The following is a 16,989-nucleotide window of genomic DNA, read 5'->3' on the forward strand; positions in this document are numbered from 1 at the left end:
GCTCCCTTTGCTAAGAGTGTTCAGTTGTGGGAGACCCCTCACCAGGAGCAGGTCTGTGTCTCCTATGCGCGGGCACTGTCCCTCCCTATACATAGGCCTTGGAAAGGCCTCCCTTTGGGCCTCAGTTTGTGCGTATGAAATGGGGGTAACAGTGCCTACCCTGCCAGGCCATATGAGGCGCCAAATGAGACACAGTGCAGGTCACCGTCCGTTCCCCAGCTGGGCCACCATCCCTGAGGGCAGGGTGGAGACAAGCCCTTCTCTGGCCCAGGGGCTTAGACTTCGTTTGCCGGGTGAACAGTTGGTCACATCCTCACACCACTCTAGATCCCACACCCATTTCCTCCCTGACCTCCCCACCCTCTGCCCCTTTTTCCCTCCTATCCTTCTCAGAGCAGGCTGAGCAAGCTGGCACAGGGCGGCCCTCACCACACACAGGCACGCGTCAGCCCTCTACCTTCGCTGGGCCTCAATTTCCCTGTCTGCACAACGGCTGTGCTGACTCAGATGTTCTCGCAGACCCTCCAAGGGTCGATGGCTCTGGGCAGGGAGAGGCTGTCCCAGATTCTGCCTCAGTCTTCACGGGTCATTCCTACCTGGGACACTGCCCACGCTGCATGCGGCTCAGCTCTCCTTCCAGCCAGGATCCTGCCTGGCCCTCTGAATGGAGGCGAGAGGAGAAGGCAGAGGAGGAGCCTGGGCCACCTCCAGCACAATAACTAGTAACCGGGCTGACAGATTGAATTATACCTTTTCCACTTCCTTACCCTATTGATCCGGGAGGACTCACGTGTGTGAGCATGTGTGTGCCCCTGGCCCGTGGGGTTCTGGGGGCTCCAGTGCACACGCTGAGCCGGTCAGCTTGTCAGGGGACGGCGTGCTGGCAGCTCGGGCCCTCCCAGTGGGAACTGAGCTCGCCCCGGCTGCCCCAGCTGTCTGGCTCCTGCCGGAGGGGCCCTGAGCCTGTGCTTGCAGCTCAGCCTGGCCAAGGCCGTAGGGGAATGGGAGCGAGGGAAGGGCCCGGGCGTAGTGAGAAGGGAGGAGGGATGGGCCTGGCTGGGGCCCTTGGGAATGAGGGGGCAGGAAACTCTTTTCCACAGGTTCTCAAGGAGGGGCCAGGCTGTCCAGGAGCCTAAATAATGCCAGAGGGACCCCAGTGTGAGAAAAAAAACCCAGTCCTGCTCTGGGGCCCCATCTCAAGAGGCCATGCATGACCCCGCCCTCACCTCTCAAACCTCCACCCTCTCCACCCTCTCTTCCCTGACCCTAGTTAACTCCTCTCACAGCCAGACCAGTGTTTCCCTGAATGCTCCAGCCTGGGAGTCTTCACTCCGTAAGTGTCTGGTGAGCCAAGCGAGGCCAGCCACCCCCTCCATGGCCTCAGAAACAATCCCTGTAGCCCCTTCGAAAGATGGTTGGTCTCTGCTTCCATATTTCAAAAGAGTTTTTAAGTCCATGAAGCGACTCCTGAGCCATCCTGTGCACATACATACACAGCGCAGATGTGTGCCAACACATCCACACACGTGACACCAGCATTTCAACAGCCACGCCCCCCATGGGACACATGCACTCTGAAAAGAGACGAGCATCCCAGCGGTCTCTGGGCCTGGAGGTTCTGGGACAAGCTGAAGCCCCTGCAGGCAGGCAGCTGCCGCTCCCCACACCTGGCAGGCAGGAACTGGCCTCTACGGAAGCTGGGGGTGGCTGGGGTCCCCCCTTCCACACGACAGCCCTCTCGAGGATCTGTCTCACCTCCACCTGCATCACACCCTGAGGCTAAGGCTACCCCAGTGGCATTAGGAAATCCTTCCTATGTCTAGCTTAAATCAAATCGATGCTCTATCCTTTCACTAAACAGACATTCTTGGGCAGGCACTGAGTACCCCATGGTCATGCCCTGGTAGAAGGAAGGAGAGATTTGCTGGGTCACCTGAGAACTGTGTGCCAGGGGCAGTAAGAAGGAAGTGGCTTTGGTGTCTCCCAGGGGTGGAGGTAGGGGAAGGCGTCCAGTGTCCCTGGGTGACTTAAACCACAGCAATTCCCCGTGATCCCGTTTTCCCAGCTGAAGAGGAAATACCCCTCTCCGCTCTGCCCCCAGTCCAGTAAATGTCTCCCTGAGCTCACTGGGAGTGGCGAGGCTCCCACCCTGGACTTAGGTCCTGTCTTAGACATTGATTTAACTTAGTTGAGTCCATCCTGAAATGGCAGTAATGTCTTTAGCCGTTTATCTGTCCACCTTCTCTTGGAAACCCCTTCCCACCCCTGAGGCATCCTACCCAGACCTCAGACCCTGCCTATTGCCTGAAACTCCACCACTAGGGGTCCCTCCTCTGTGTCAGGCATTCTCTCCACGGGAGTGCTATTACACAGGCCCCAGCTCCAGCCAGGCCTCCCCAGCCACTCCTCCCCTCATCCCCAGAACCCAGGGGCTGAAGCTGGAGGGTCCAGTGGGGGAAGGGAGAGCTTCCGCCACCCTCCATGCAATCAGCAGAGAGTGGCAAAAATGAACTGTGAGTCCCGGGGCGTGGCTGGGGAAACACTGAGGCCAGAGCATGAGGTCACCTGGACAGAGAGGCCCAGGGAGGGGCCAGGAGGGGTGAGTCTGGGGTCCCACCACAGGGCATCTGAGGCAGGACTGAGACAGGCCTTGGCCTTCAGACCACAGTCTGAGTTTGCAACACTGAGCATCTGCTGGGGAAGGTGGGAAGATGCCACGGAGCTTTCCCTGGGAGACTGACCCAGATTTCTCTCCCTCTCTCTCAGCCACATAGGAACACCGGGTATGAGTGTGTGTGCGTGCGTGTGTGCATGCGTGTGTGTGTGTGTGTGTGTGTGTTAGTCTCAGTTCTGGCAGGCAGAGGGGTGGTGGGAAGGGAGGAAGCTTGCTGAAAGCTCTGGGAAATGAGAGAGAAATCCTCCCCAAATCCCTTGTTCTATCACTAATAGCTAAAATATGCTCTTGACAACAAGGTGAAAGGCCCCGAATACTCGGGCCTGACCTTGCCACCAGGAGCTGGAGCCCCAGGCCTGGCTGTTGGGGGAGAGCCCCAGGCCCTGAGTGGTCAGGGCTGAGGCTTAACCCCACCCTCTGGCCTTCCTGACCTCTCCTTCCTGGGCAGTGTCCCACAGGTCACACTGATGCTGCCCTGAAAGGCAATGAGCTCCCCGTCATGGGGGCTGTACAAGTGGCAGGGGGAAGGTACCTACCTCTCAGGATCCCATGGCAGGCACTTAGGGATTGCTAGGGAGGGGGTGAGCACAAAAAAGAGCTGGATGGCCCCTCCCAGCGTGAGCTGTCCCCTTGATGCCAGGTCTACCCACAATGCCTGTCCCCAAGGGATTAGACCTTAGCACTCAGGGAAGGGCTTTGTGAGGGGAGGGCAGAGCTGGGCCCAGGCCTGGCAGCGGGAGGTTCAGTAGCTTTCTGGCTCCAGTGGAAGGAAAAGGGTTTGTCCAGTAGGGCTGCTGGTCATGGCTGGGGGCTCTGGTGTACACATACAGATGCAGAACTGTACCCACAGGGTCACACTCCATCAGACACACACACGTGACATACACAGAGACCTGCATGTGCAAACAGAAGCAGGGCTGTACACTCAGGTATGAGCTGGTACACTCACGGGCACACAACGGACAATGGTTGGTTCCCTCGTGGGCTCTTCTGGGCCCCGTGAGCCATGTGAGAGAAACTTTCCCCAGAGACTACTAGGGGCTCAAGGTAAATCCTTGAAAACCTTCCTGTGGTAAGACTCCAGAGGGAGGTGTCCTCCTCTGCCACATTCCAGGCTCCTTGCCAGACCTCTGCCCTAGGCAGGCAACTCCTCTCCAGCCAGGCCTTCTCTGCGCCCTGCATGGCGGCCACCCTGGTCCCCTCCTGAACCCTGAGAGCTGGGGGGGTTTGTCCTTGCTGAGGACCCCAACATCCCGCTGAAGGGCGGGAGGAACCCTATGCTCACGCACCGCTCGTGTGAGACCCTGGGCATGGCCCTGCCCCTGTGGGGCCTCAGTCTCCCTTCTGTCCGATAAGGCTGACCCCACCGGAGGGGCCACTGTGAGGACTGGAGGTGTGGCACAGGTGGATGCGGCCATAGCCATGGGTGCCCTCCAGGCCAGCTGCAGCCCAGAGCACCTAGTTCCTGAGCCCGAGGCAGCCTCCCAGCATGGTCAGGATACCCTTAGTCCTCACACACCCCCTCACAGCGGGCTCAGTCACCACCCACGGACGCTGACCTGTCCACACCTCACCCAACACCAGGCAGGAAAGGAGCAATGCTGAGCTTCCCCGACATGTGTGCTGGGCCTGTGGCCATCTGCAGTAGCCCTGGCCTCTGTCCTCACACGCCCTGCAGTGCATCTTTCCAGCATCTGCAGGAGACAGGAGGTGCACCCATCCTCCCGACAGCTCCCTCAGCCACCCCTACCCTGTCTCCACAGCCAGGCCCCCTTGGGTATTCTGTAATTGAACTCCTTGCCTTTTCCTGAGTCTGCCTGGCTCTCTCAGACTCAGAGCCTTTGCACAGGTTGTTCCTTTGCTGTGATGACCTTCCCTCTCCATCAGTCTGAAAATGCTTCCCTCTCCTTAATGAATCTATTCAAATGTTTCCTCCTCTGTGCAGCCTTCCTCCCCCATTGTGCTCATACCCACATGATGCTCTGGTACTGTCTCCACGGGGCAAGTCTTAACCCGGCACTGGTCAGGTCTGGCTATGCTCTTGTCCTGACTGGCTGTGGGCTCCCCCAGGGCATGGCCAGGACCTTCATCTCAGCATGCTTAAGGCTCTCCTTAGGGCCTGGCACTGAGTACCCAGCATCCAGCAAATATTTATTGAATGAATGAATGAATGAATGATGCGAACGTGTGGACATCCTTGCCAAGTCCCAGCGTAAGCTGAGACACAGCTTTGAAGGTCTCTTTCAAGGGGGCAGATGTGCTTTAGGGAGTCTTACAGTCAGATGCTGGTCCCTCATTCAGCAGACACCACCAGCGAGGCATACAGTGTATGAAGCCTCCGTCCTCAGGGAGTGCACGGTGCTCCTGGGAGCACCAGAGAGCCCTGGGCGGGGAACCATCTGCATGACGCAGAGCTCCGAAGAATGTGTTGTTGCCACAACTACCTCATTTGCCGACTATGAGCACCTGCTGCGGGACCAAGGAAGATGTGGTCCCTGCCTGCCCTGGGAGCTCAGGAAGTAGACATGCAGGTGGAAGAAACGACTTGATGGGCTAAAGCTAGAGGCAGAGGAGGGTGGCTTGGGAGCCACACATCCTGGTTCATGCTGCCCACCTCTTAGCGGTCCTGTGATCTTGGGCAGCTAGCTTAATTTCCTTGCATCTCAGTTTTCTTCATCTGTAAAATGGGGATGAGAACGTGTATTTATCCCATAGGGTTGTTATGAGGATCAAATGCTTATAAGATGCTTTTAACAGTGCCTGGCACAGAATAAGCACCCAAGGAACAAGAACGGCCACTATTATTTGTTTTATCATTAGTTAGAAGCAGCCCTAGACTAGGCGTGCAGAGAACAGGCAAGCTGGCAGCAAAGGAGGTGGGGAGATGTCTAGGGCTGAGTAAATCAACCTCACCAGAGGATGTTTGGTTTGGCTTTCTCTGCTCAAGGAACCAACAGATCTAAAGACATCTGGGTGGAGGGACCCTGAGAGGAGGAAAGAGGGGAAGCCTTCACTGAATGGACAAGTAGTTTCCCAAGGGTCTGGGAGTGCTAATCTTAGCCCTTTTGCTCAAAATGTACACAGATGAGAGAAGGTGTGCTAGGACCTGCTGGAAGGGGCTGTGGTTGCCTTGCCGTGGAGGCCAGCGCCAGCAGGGAGATGCAGATCTGATGTGGCAGGACTGGGCATGGGGTTGGGGGGCATTCTCCCAGCTGGAGGAGAAAGACAGAGGGCTGAGGAGCTGCTTTCCCACCTCTGGGGAGGCTTCCTGAGATGTGGGGGACCTCAGGCTGATGCCTGTGGACTTTCCCAGGGGTGTGGATGCCTCTGTTTAATCCAAGCTGTCCTGGCAGAACAGGGAGGGGCGAGGGGGCATGGGGTGAAGGCGGCAACCTGGGAAGTGAACTATCTTGGGGTACATGGGACAAAGGGTGCTCTAGCAGGCTGTGCTCAAGGAGAACAAGTGCCTGGGGAGGAGGGAAGAGCTGTCGACCTTCTGCTCAGCCTCTCACTTCTCCTTCTCCCTACCTAAGGCCACCGCCCCCCCTATCAGCCATGTCAGTGTGACATTAACAGGCTGACATTAACAAGCTGGAGCTCCTCCACTTGTCTGCCAGATCGAGCCTCAGCCATGGAAGAATTGCTAATTACAGCCACAATAAGGAAATATCAATGATGGACGTCAATATTACTGCCTCTTGCGTCCCTGCCTGTTGATTTGGAGATGAAAAGAGCCCTGTGGCTGTCTCCCCAGGACAATGTTGAATGATGACAGAGGAGAGGAGAGCTCCATGTGGAGAAGGCAGCACCCTCCAGCTCGATTCATTCATGAAACTGGGGACTGTTTCCTCTGGGCAGGGTCCCCTCTACCAAGGGCCAGGGCTGCAGCTGCAGGCAAAGGGCTCATACACAGGGAGAAGACGCTAGTGATCTTGCTTAAAGCCCTGGTTCACCACGTGACTTCAGGCATGTCTTTTGCCTCTCTGGACCTCAGTTTCCTCATCTGCCAAATAGGTACAATAATTCTAGTCCTGCCTATCTTGTGCAATGTGGAGGAGTAAATTAAGTACAAAAGCAAGGGTTGAGAAGGGTGATCTTCAGTGCAAATACAGGGGCTTTAAGGGCCAGAGGAGACAAGTGGGGTTAGGGTTAGGGGCTCGGGGGCACTGACAAAGAGACAGACATGTCCCAGTTCAATGAACTCTCAGAAGCAAACATGCTCCCCCAAGCCTCCATCAAGCACTCAAAACTTGGTGGAAACCAAACAAACCATAAGCCAGAGAGAAGAGAGGCAAAGCTTGACTCAAATGTGCAGCAAACCAGCTGACACCTCTGAGCCCCCGAACTTGTGAGGACTTCAAGGCTTTTGGTGCAAACCCACAACCCTGAGTGCCATGCCGGTCACAGGCAGAACTCACACACAGGGTGGACTTTCACCCACCAAGAGGGTCTCATAGGCAGCCTCCCCAGAATCAGAGAACACGGCACAGTGGAGAAGCACCTTCAGAGACAACCCAGAGAGCCGTGTAAAATGCACTGTCCATGCCAGGGTGCATCACAGGCATGTGTAAGCACGCACCCTCAGAATACACACGCACAGCCAAGTTCATAAATGAATGTGCAGAGGCGACACAGGCAAACACACACCACACACACGTATGTACGCAGCGTCTTAGGCCCAAAGCCAAGGTTCTTCCTAGTCCATGAAAAACTCTCCCTATCGAGAAGGAAATAAAAAGCCCCATGCAGCCTTCTAGGCACATGTGGCCTCTCAAACTGTGGCCAAGCCAAGCAGCAGTGTTTAGATGCCTGGGAAGCAAAGCCAGCATGGCCTGAATATTTCACGGGAGATTTTGCTTCACAGAAAATCCCTTCTTTGCCTCCGTGCATGTCAGGGTATAATTACCCATTAGGTAGTGGAGCAGAAACCTGGGAAGATGTGTGCGCAGCTCCGAGTCTGGGCCCCTCGCTCTGCCTCTGCCTGCAGGCCTGGTCCAGCCTGGCGGGGCCCATCCCACCTCTCACCTGCCCCCGAGGGAGGGAAAATTGGATGCCATTTGGGACATGGAGTGTTCTGGCTCAGGGTCACCTCTGTGCTAGGTTCTCGGACTCTGCCCCTAGCTAAGGAAGGGCCGCAGTCCCCCATCCTTTTGCCCCTCACCCCACCCTGTTCTCTCTGCAGGGGCTTAAGACCACTGGCTTATCTCACTCCCTCATCTTCCCTCTTCTCCTCTCCAGCCCGTCGAACTGTTTGCAGTTCCCCAAACAAACGACAGAAAGGACAGAAAAAAAAAAAAGAAAACAGAGAAACAGAGAAGACTGAGAAAGAGAGAAGACAGACAGGAGGTAAGCGCTAGAGGAAGGGAGAGAGTAGCTCGGCTGGCCCCTGGAGAACCCCACCCCCACCCCCCCAGGGCTCACCCCTCAGGGAAGAGAAAAAGGAAGCGGTTTCACACCTCTTTGCTTCTGCTTCCCGCTGGAGCACTCTCCCTCACTCCTTTTGCCCTTAAAAATGTCCACTCAGGGGACTTCCCTGGTGGCGCAGTGGTTAAGAATCCGCCTGCCAATGCTGGGGACACGGGTTCAATCCCTGGTCCGGGAAGATCCCACGTGGCCACAGAGTAACTAAGCCCGTGCGCCATGACTACTGAGCCTGCGCTCTAGAGCCTGCGAGCCACAACTACTGAGCCCACGTGCCTAGAGCCCGAGCTCCACAACAAGAGAAGCCACCACAATGAGAAGCCCTCGCACCGCAACTATATAGTAGCCCCTGCTCGCCGCAACTAGAGAAAGCCCCTGCACAGCAACGAAGACCCAACGCAGCCGAAAATGAATAAGTAAATAAGTAAGTAAATAAATTTTTTTTTTTAAATGTCCACTCAGGACTTCCCTGGCGGTCCAGTGGTTAAGACTCCGTGCTTCCACTGCCGGGGGCTCGGGTTCGATCCTTGTCAGGGAACTAAGATCCCACATGCCGCGTGGTGCAGCTAAAAGTTTAAAAAAAAAAAAATGTCCACTCAGCCTAAATTAAGCTCAGGTGATAACTCCTCCAGAAAGCTCTCCCAGACCCCTCCCCAGGTCAGGAGCTTTCTGTGGCTCCTATAGCCCCCTGTGTTTCTCTCCATCACTGTTCTGTAATCAAGGGCTGAAAACTTAGATGCCTACAGGGACCAGAGAGGAAATGACAGTGTAGGTAATGCAATCGGGAGATGGGCAAGACTTGAGAAGTGGAGAGCACACGCCCTGCCTAAGGCATCAACACCAAGCCACTTTATGGCCCAGTGATTCCACTCCTGGGATAAACCCAAGAGAATGGAAAACAGGTTCCCACAAAGACCGTTACACAAATGTTCATAGTGGCAGTATTCATAATGGCCAAAAAGTGGAAATATCTAAATGTCCATGAACGAATGGATAAAGAAAATATGGAATAGCCAGAGAATGGAATATTATCAGGCCATAAAAAGGAATGAAATACTGACACATGCTACAGCATGGATGAACTTTGAAAACATTGTTATGTGAAAGAAGCTAGTCACAGAAAGCCATCTCTTGTATGATTCTATTTATATGAAATGTCCAGAATAGGCAAATCCATAGAGACAGAAAGCAGATTAGTGGTTGTCAGGACCTGGGGGATGGAAAGAGGGGGAGTAACTGCTAATGAGAGTACAGGGTTTCCTTTTGAGGTGAGGAAAATGCTCTGGAATTAGATACTGATGATGGTTGCATAATCTTGTGAATATACTAAAAAAGACTGAATTGTACACTTTAAAATGGTAAGTTTTATGGTACGTGAATTATATCTCAGTGAGAAAAAACAAATTGTTTAAAATGGAACAAAACCTATCCATAAGCCACATCCCTGGCTGGGGCCTCCAATTTTCAACCTCTAGTTCATACATCTGTCTCCCCCCACAAGCATGGGGATTCGGCCCTACCTGAGGCTCCTCGGTGGTGCCCAGAGCTGGCCCCCCAAGGGCAGGCACTTGAGCCACAACAGTGACCACAGCAGCATGTTAACCCAGGCCACATTTTGTGCTTTGGTCCAGAGTCCCTCCCTCAGACAGCTCTGGTCCAGAGTTACAGACGTGTCTCAGGTAAGGCCACAGAGGCCCAGGTTCAGGATTGACTGAACTAAGGTCACATGGCAAGTCGGGGGCAGAACAGAGAAGCCAGGCCTCCCAACCCGGTACAGGAGGACCAGGGCAGCTGGTAGCCAGACTCTGGTGGGCAGAGGAAGGTGGACACAAAAGCATGGACAGCTCTGCCGCTGCTTCCTGCCTCAAGGCCCCCCAGATTCCCCAGGCCTCAGAATCAAGTGCACCTACTGGATCTGGCCTCAGTCCCCTGGGGCCCTAAAGGCATCTCAGCCACTGCGGTGAGACCCCTGCCCCTCGCTCCTTCCTCAGCACCCCCGCCCCCCAGGGAGCCCAGAGTTGCTTCCCACAATTCCTAGGCACAGCCGGCACCATGACCTAGACATCCAGGTCCTAAGAGACCCAGCACGGCTTGCCTGGACGCTGTGGGTTGCCAGGGGCAGAGGCTGAGACTCTGGTGCAGAATGGCTTTCTGGTAGGGTGACCAACCATCCCAGGACTGAGAAGTGTTAAAACTGGGACAGTCCTGGGCCAAATGGGACAGTCAGCCACGATGCCCGAGAGGCCCCATCCCCTTTCTCTGCCCTGGTAGGAGCCGCAGAGGGAGGGGGCTCCTCTCCTCAGAGGCCTTTCTCCCCTTCCTCTGGTTCTCACCTTCTCCTTGTCTCGGCCATCCTCCCTCCCAGAACCATGCATCAGCAGAAAGGAATCCTCTCTTTCAGCTTCCCCCTCAGGTCCCTCAAGGACATCAGGTTTCCAGCACTAGCCCCGTGAGCCCCTGTGTTTGTGGAGATGCCCTGGGGGCCACTGGGTGGATGGGAGGAGGGGGGCAGGGTGAGGCCCTTTACTCCTCCTTCAGTCATGGCCTCCCTGTAGCCTGGCAGCTCCTGCAGGGCAGGAAACTACTTTTTGTTTGGTTCACAGATGTGCCTAGTCTAGACAACTAGGTGCCCATTTGCTGAATGAACGATGGGGTCTATTTTCCACTCTAGGCATCCTTACTGCAGGTTTGAACTGCTAAAGAGGTCTTCAGGTGGCTATGGAGGCCTCCTCCATCTGACCCCTCACACCTTCCAGCCGCCCCCCAACTCACTGACAGGCCCCACCTCCAGCACCTCCAGAGACCCCCAGCCTTTTCTCCCATAGGTCCCCTTTCTGGAGACTCTTCAGCCTGTTCCTAGGCATCAAGCTCAGTTCCTCCCCTCCTGGAAGTCTGACTTCATCACCACCTGCCCCCTCCCATGAGGCTCCCTCCCCAGTTGAGCCCTTGAGCACCTTAGGGAGGGTGTGCAGGTGAGAAGGAGGGAAGAGCTGGAGGTGTGCCTGACTGCAGGTTACCCAGGACTCGGGCCAGCCTCGAGCTGGAAGGGCATCTGGGTGTCTCCGGGTCTGTCTGCCAGCAACTGGGTGCAAGGCCAGCGTTGGCTGGCAGAGGAGAGGAGGGGAGGGGAAGGGAGAAAAGGGGAGAGTAGGGACAAGATAGGGAGGAATAGGGAAGATGAGGGAGCTGCTCTTAGCCCCGGAGCCCCAGGAAGGCTAAGTCAGAGTCCAACACAGTGATGAAGCAGCTGGGCAGCCAGTTACATGTGGACACAAATATCCCCCCAAAGACACAGATCATTCCCCCACTGTTCAGAGTGAAGTAAAAGGGGAAGGAAGCCCCTCCTAAGCCTGTTCATGCATTGACCCTTGAGCCTGGTCACACACTGAGTGCCAATCCTGTTCACACAAGAGCCCTGACCTTCTTCCCACACACCTAGACCCTGGTCCCACACAATGAGTTGAGACCCTCCTCACACACCGAGCCCAAAGCCTGCTCACATGCTGAGCCCAAAGCCTGCTCACACCAAGTCCCGACCCCCCCTCACACAAGGAGCTGCAGCCCTGGTCACACGCTGAGCCCTGACCCTAGTCACACGGGACCCCCGACCCTGATCACACAGGGAGCCGAGACTCTGGTCACACAGCAAGCCCCGAGCATGGACACACACTGAGGCTCGACCTTCCTCAAATGGAGAGTCCTGACCCTGGTCACACACGGAGCCCTGACCCTCATCACATGCTGATCCCAGAGCCTCTGCGCACACAGAGTCCAGACCCGCCTCACAATCGGAGCGCCAACCCTCTTCACGCTGGAGCCTGGACCTGGTCACACACGAAACCCCGACTCTGGTGACACAGGGAGCCCCGACCTTCCTGACACATGGAGCTCCAACCCCCATCACACAAGGAGCCTCAACTCTGGTCACACACAGAGCTTTTGTCCTTAGTCACACAGGGAGCTTGGACCCTCCTCACACAGAGCTGCAACCAAGGTCACGCACGGAGCCCTGACCCGCAGAGCAGACTGGCTCTCAAAGATAGAGAGGAGTTTCCAGAGGCATCAGCCTCTCACCTGCCCTAATTCCTCAGGCCTGGGTGACAGATCCAGTGTTTGGGTGCCTGAGACAGATCCCAGCTCTGAGCGACTGTTGGCAGCTAGTGCCCAAGGTGGATAGTGGTGGCTGATTTCCCGACTTTCTCAAGACCAAGACTGAGCAGGGGACCATCTCCTCTGTGTCCAGGACACAGCACGTGTCTAGTAGACACCAGGTCCTCTAGGAGCCCCAGCCCCAGGCTTCCGTGGAGAGGCTGCCATGCCCCTCCCTTCCCCTCCCCCAGCTCTGCAGCGCTTGCTCCCTTGCTCCTCTCCCCCTTCCCCTCCCGCAAGGATCCAGCTCCACCTCCCTCTTTTCCAGGAAAAAGCTGTGAATTGCCAGGTACCTGTCCCCTCCGCTTTCACCCCTCCCCTCTCCTGGCCTTCCCCAACCCAGATACACATGGAATAGGGCCCCCTTCAGTGTCCTCAACTGGCTGTCAGCTAATCCCTGCAGAGGTGTTAACTGATAATTAAGATGTTAGCTGTAAACTTAACGTGTGATTCTCTGCCAGGAGTATTTTGGTTTTAACAGGTTGCTCTTTGAAATGGGAAAACCTTCAAGATCCAGCCAAATGGCAGACGGGGATGCTGAGCGGGGGGGGGGGGGGGGGGGGGGGGTATTTTGTGTCTGGAGCCCTTCCAGCCTTCCTGAAACCCAACCCCTCTCACCTCCCCTGTCACTGGGATGGATAGAACACAAGCATGGGAGCCGAGAGAGCGGCTTCCCAGGCTGACTCCACCTGCTAAGAGTTGACGCCACTGGACACGTGATGAAGTCTCTCTGAACCTCAGTTTCCTCACCTGCAGACGTGTATATAGAATACCAACCTTGTGGAATTGTGACAGCACATAGGAGGCCCTCAGCACTGTAGAGCTCCCATCATCCCTAACTTCCGCTTGTTTCTTCCTTCCACTCCTCCCACCTCCTCACACTCTAGCCCTAATCAATCGCCAAGTCTACCTATTCTCTGGACTTCCTAAATCTTCCCCCAGGCAAAGATCAATGGAATCAAACAGCAAGGCCTGGACAGACATGAGAGTGTGAGGACATTTGGCACATGATAGAAATGGAGCTTCAGAGCAGGGAGAAAGGACAGCTCACTCAATAAACAGTGTCCAAACAACTGGCTAGTCATTTGGGGAAAAACCATGTAGATCCCTATCCTCAAACCACACACATAAGAACATTCCGAATGAACTAGGTATTTAAATATTTTTAAATATCATAAAAACTAGAAAACAACATAAGACATCTTTTCAAAACTCTTCAGTGGGTAAGGCCAGAAACTCTAAAGGAAAATAGTGACAGACTTGACCACGGGACAATTTAAAAGTTTTAAGGGGTTTGAAAAAAAAACTCCATAAATTTAAGTGACAAAAAACCCCCCACAAAACTGTGAAAAAAAAATTTGCAACATATGACAGGCAAAAGGGTTAAATCTCTTACCCTCTTACAAATCAGTTTGCTCTTGCAAGTCAATAAGATGCATTTCACACACCCTCCCACCATCACTGAACCAAGGTCCCCTGTGACCTCCCCACTGCTAATGCATGATCAATGCTCAGTCTGCATCTTACTCGACCTTATGCTTGAAACATGTCTTGCCCTTGGCTTCCAGGATAGCATACCTGGCTCTCTTCCACCTCATTCATTGCACCTTCTCAGTCACCTTTTTGGTGCCTCCTCAGCTCCCTAACTTTGGACCAAAGGAGGCTCCAGGACTAGGTCTTTGGTCTTTCTCTTTTCTACCTATACTCAACTCCCTTGATGCTCTTATCCAATCTCATAGCTTTAAATGCTATCTTTATGCTGATGACCCCATATTTGTATCTCCAGCTCAGACCTAGCCCCTGAACTCCATCCTCACGTATCCATTTCTACTCAGATGTCTACTAGCATCTCACACTTTACATGTCCACAGCCAGGGCCTGCTCACAGGTATGCCACCTGGGCAGTCGTACTGGGCCTTACACTCAGAAAGGTCCCAGGCTTAGTTTAATGCTCTACTGTCACCACTTTGAAATTCTTAATATTATTTTTTAAACAAAGGGCTACCCACTTTCATTTAGCTCTGGCCCCCACACATTATGTAGCCAGTCCTATCCACAGCTGAGCTCTTCTCCTCCCTTACACCAAACCCACTTCTCTGCCCCGTCTCTGTTGATGGCAGCACCATCCTTTTCCCTACTTGGGCCAAAACCTTTGGAGTCATTGTTATGGACTGAATGTTTGTGTCTCCCAAAATTCATATGTTGAAGCCCAACTCCCAATGTGATAGTATTTGGAGGTGGGAATTTTGGGAGGTAATTTGGGTTAGATGAGGTCATGAAGGTGGGGCCCTCATGATGGTATTAGTGACCTTGTAAGAAAAAGAAGAGACACCAGAGCTTGGTCTCTCCGTATGCACACAAAGTAGTCACGTAAGCACATAACGAGATGGTAGTCATCTGCTAGCCAAGCAGGGGGTCCTCGCCAAGAACTGAGTCTGCCAGCACCTTGATCTTGGACTTCCCAGTCTAAAGAAGTATGAGAAATAAATGTGTGTTGTTTAAGCCACCCAGCCTATGGTATTTGGTTATGGCAGCTTAAAATGACTAAGACAGTAATCTTTGGCTCCCTCTCTCTCTCAAACACACACACCACTTCATCCAATCTGCCAGGAAATTCTATTGGCTCTATCATTAACAAGCACCCAGAATCTGTCCACTTCTCCCCACCTCCATCAAGACCCCCTGGTCCCAGCCCCCACCATCTCTTCCCTGGATCATTGCAACAGTCTTCTGACTGATCTCCCTGCTTCCGTTCTGGCCCCCTTCACAGTAGCTGGAATGATCTGGTTAAAATGAAATTCAGATCATGTCATATCACTATTCAGAAGCTTCCATGTCTCCCTGCTTTCCCTGCTTCATTCTGAGTAAAAGCCAAGGCTTTAGGGTGGCCCACAAGGCCTTGCGTGATCTGGCTCTTGATCCCTCTCTGGTCGCACATCCCACTCTCTCCCTCCCTCACCCTGTTCCAGCCACACTGGCCTTCTCACTGAGCCCTGAACAGGCCAGGCCTGCTCCTGACTCAGGGTCCCAGACATTTGTGTGACTCATTCTCTCGCTTCCTACAGGTCTTTCCTTTACTGCCACCTCCCAGTAAGGCCTTCCTGACTACCATATTCAAGTCATCCAATACCTCCCATCCCCTCACCTGCTTTATTTTTTTCTCCTTAGCACCTAACACTCATACTACACACAGTATATTTCACTTGTTTATTTTCCCTTGGCTGTCTCTCCTTCACTAGAGCTCGTTCCATGGAGCAGAGGGGGGTTTTTTTGGTCAATTTTGTTCACTGTTAGGTCCCTAACCAAAACAGTACCTAACACGTAGTAGGTGCTCAATCAATGCTTACTGAATAAAGGGACAGATGAATAGAAAAATGAGCTGAGGGCGTGACATACATAGGCAATTCACAAATAAGTTGAAATGGCCAAAAAACGTACACAAATATTCTCAACTTCATTAGTGATCAAAGAAATGTAAAAGAAATCAGTTTTACCTATCAGATTGGCGGGGATTTAAGTGATTGATAATGTCATGGTTGGCAAGGGTGAAGGGAGGAGGCCTCTTGTACACGATAAGTGGGCACAAGTTTCTGGAGGCTGATCTGGCCTATGGATCAAACCTTGAAATGTGCGTAACCTCTGACCCAGACAGTCCACTTCCAGAAACACTCCCAAAGGACCCATAACACAAGTGCACACAGAGGTACGAACCGGGAGGTTCTCTGAGTGAGGTTTATAAATAGCCAAACACCGGAAACAATCTAAATGGCCACCAACAGGATTAATAATTGATAAAATAATTTAAAGACCATCCATACAATGGGTGTAAAAGGATAGAGAAGACGGTTAGAATGATCTACACAATATATTAAGTGAAAAATCAAGTGACGGGGCAGTATATCTAGTGTGATCTCATGTTTTTCCTTTTAAAATATGTTTATAAAGTACATAGAAAAAAGTCTGGAAGGATATGATATATGGAACTAGTTAGCAGTGGTTAGCCCTGGCGAGGAAGAGATTATGGGAAGAGGTTGAACTGCATGCTTTAAATACTTCTACACAGATAGATAGATAGATAGATAGATAGATAGATAGATAGATAGACAGACAGATAGATAGATAAACACATAGAGAACATGTTACCTTAACAGTTGGAAAAATGACTCCGCCTAAGGAGAAGACACTTCCTTTGTATCGCTTTGCTGTCACTGCCGAGGTGGCCTTTCGCGGTAATAGCTGCTCCCTCATGATCTGGCCCTGCCTCATCCCTGATACCCCACCACCTCCACCCCAACACCCCCAGCACGCTGGGTTCCAAGCTCAAGAAACCATTTTCTATTCCTAGATCCTCTCACAGCTCCACACCTATCTCACAGCTCTGATCACGGGCACAAGGCCCTGACCAACCCCGCCCAGTGACCGCCTCAGCCTGAATTCTGCTGTCAGAGAACAGAGGGGAAGACAAGGACCCCAAGAGCACTCTTAACAGCCAGGACTGCTGCCCCAGCGTCCAGCAGGAACCCCAGGTCTCTGCCCCACGGACAGTCTGCAGGACCTGGGCGATTAGGAAATACCCATTGATTGTGGCCTGAGTAGGCTCGGCCGCCCTTGGCTCCAGGGCACCCTCCACAGGCACTGGATGCAGGTGAGCCGAGGGGACCAAGGTGAGCCCAGCAGGGAGGACTGAACACAGGAAGAGGGAGGCTGGAGTTCCAGCTCCCACTAGGGTTGCCAGATTTAATAAA

General features: G+C 53.5%; 1 protein-coding gene across 1 annotated transcript in view; it reads right to left on the reverse strand.

Moving 5' to 3' along the window:
- LINGO1 (leucine rich repeat and Ig domain containing 1) overlaps window positions 1–16,989 on the reverse strand; it is a 78,978-nt gene that overhangs the window by 46,747 nt on the left and 15,242 nt on the right. The gene's annotated exons all lie outside the window — the stretch shown is intronic.

The sequence above is a fragment of the Balaenoptera acutorostrata genome, chromosome 3 (genome assembly GCF_949987535.1).
Source record: "Balaenoptera acutorostrata chromosome 3, mBalAcu1.1, whole genome shotgun sequence".
Lineage (NCBI taxonomy): Eukaryota > Metazoa > Chordata > Mammalia > Artiodactyla > Balaenopteridae > Balaenoptera > Balaenoptera acutorostrata.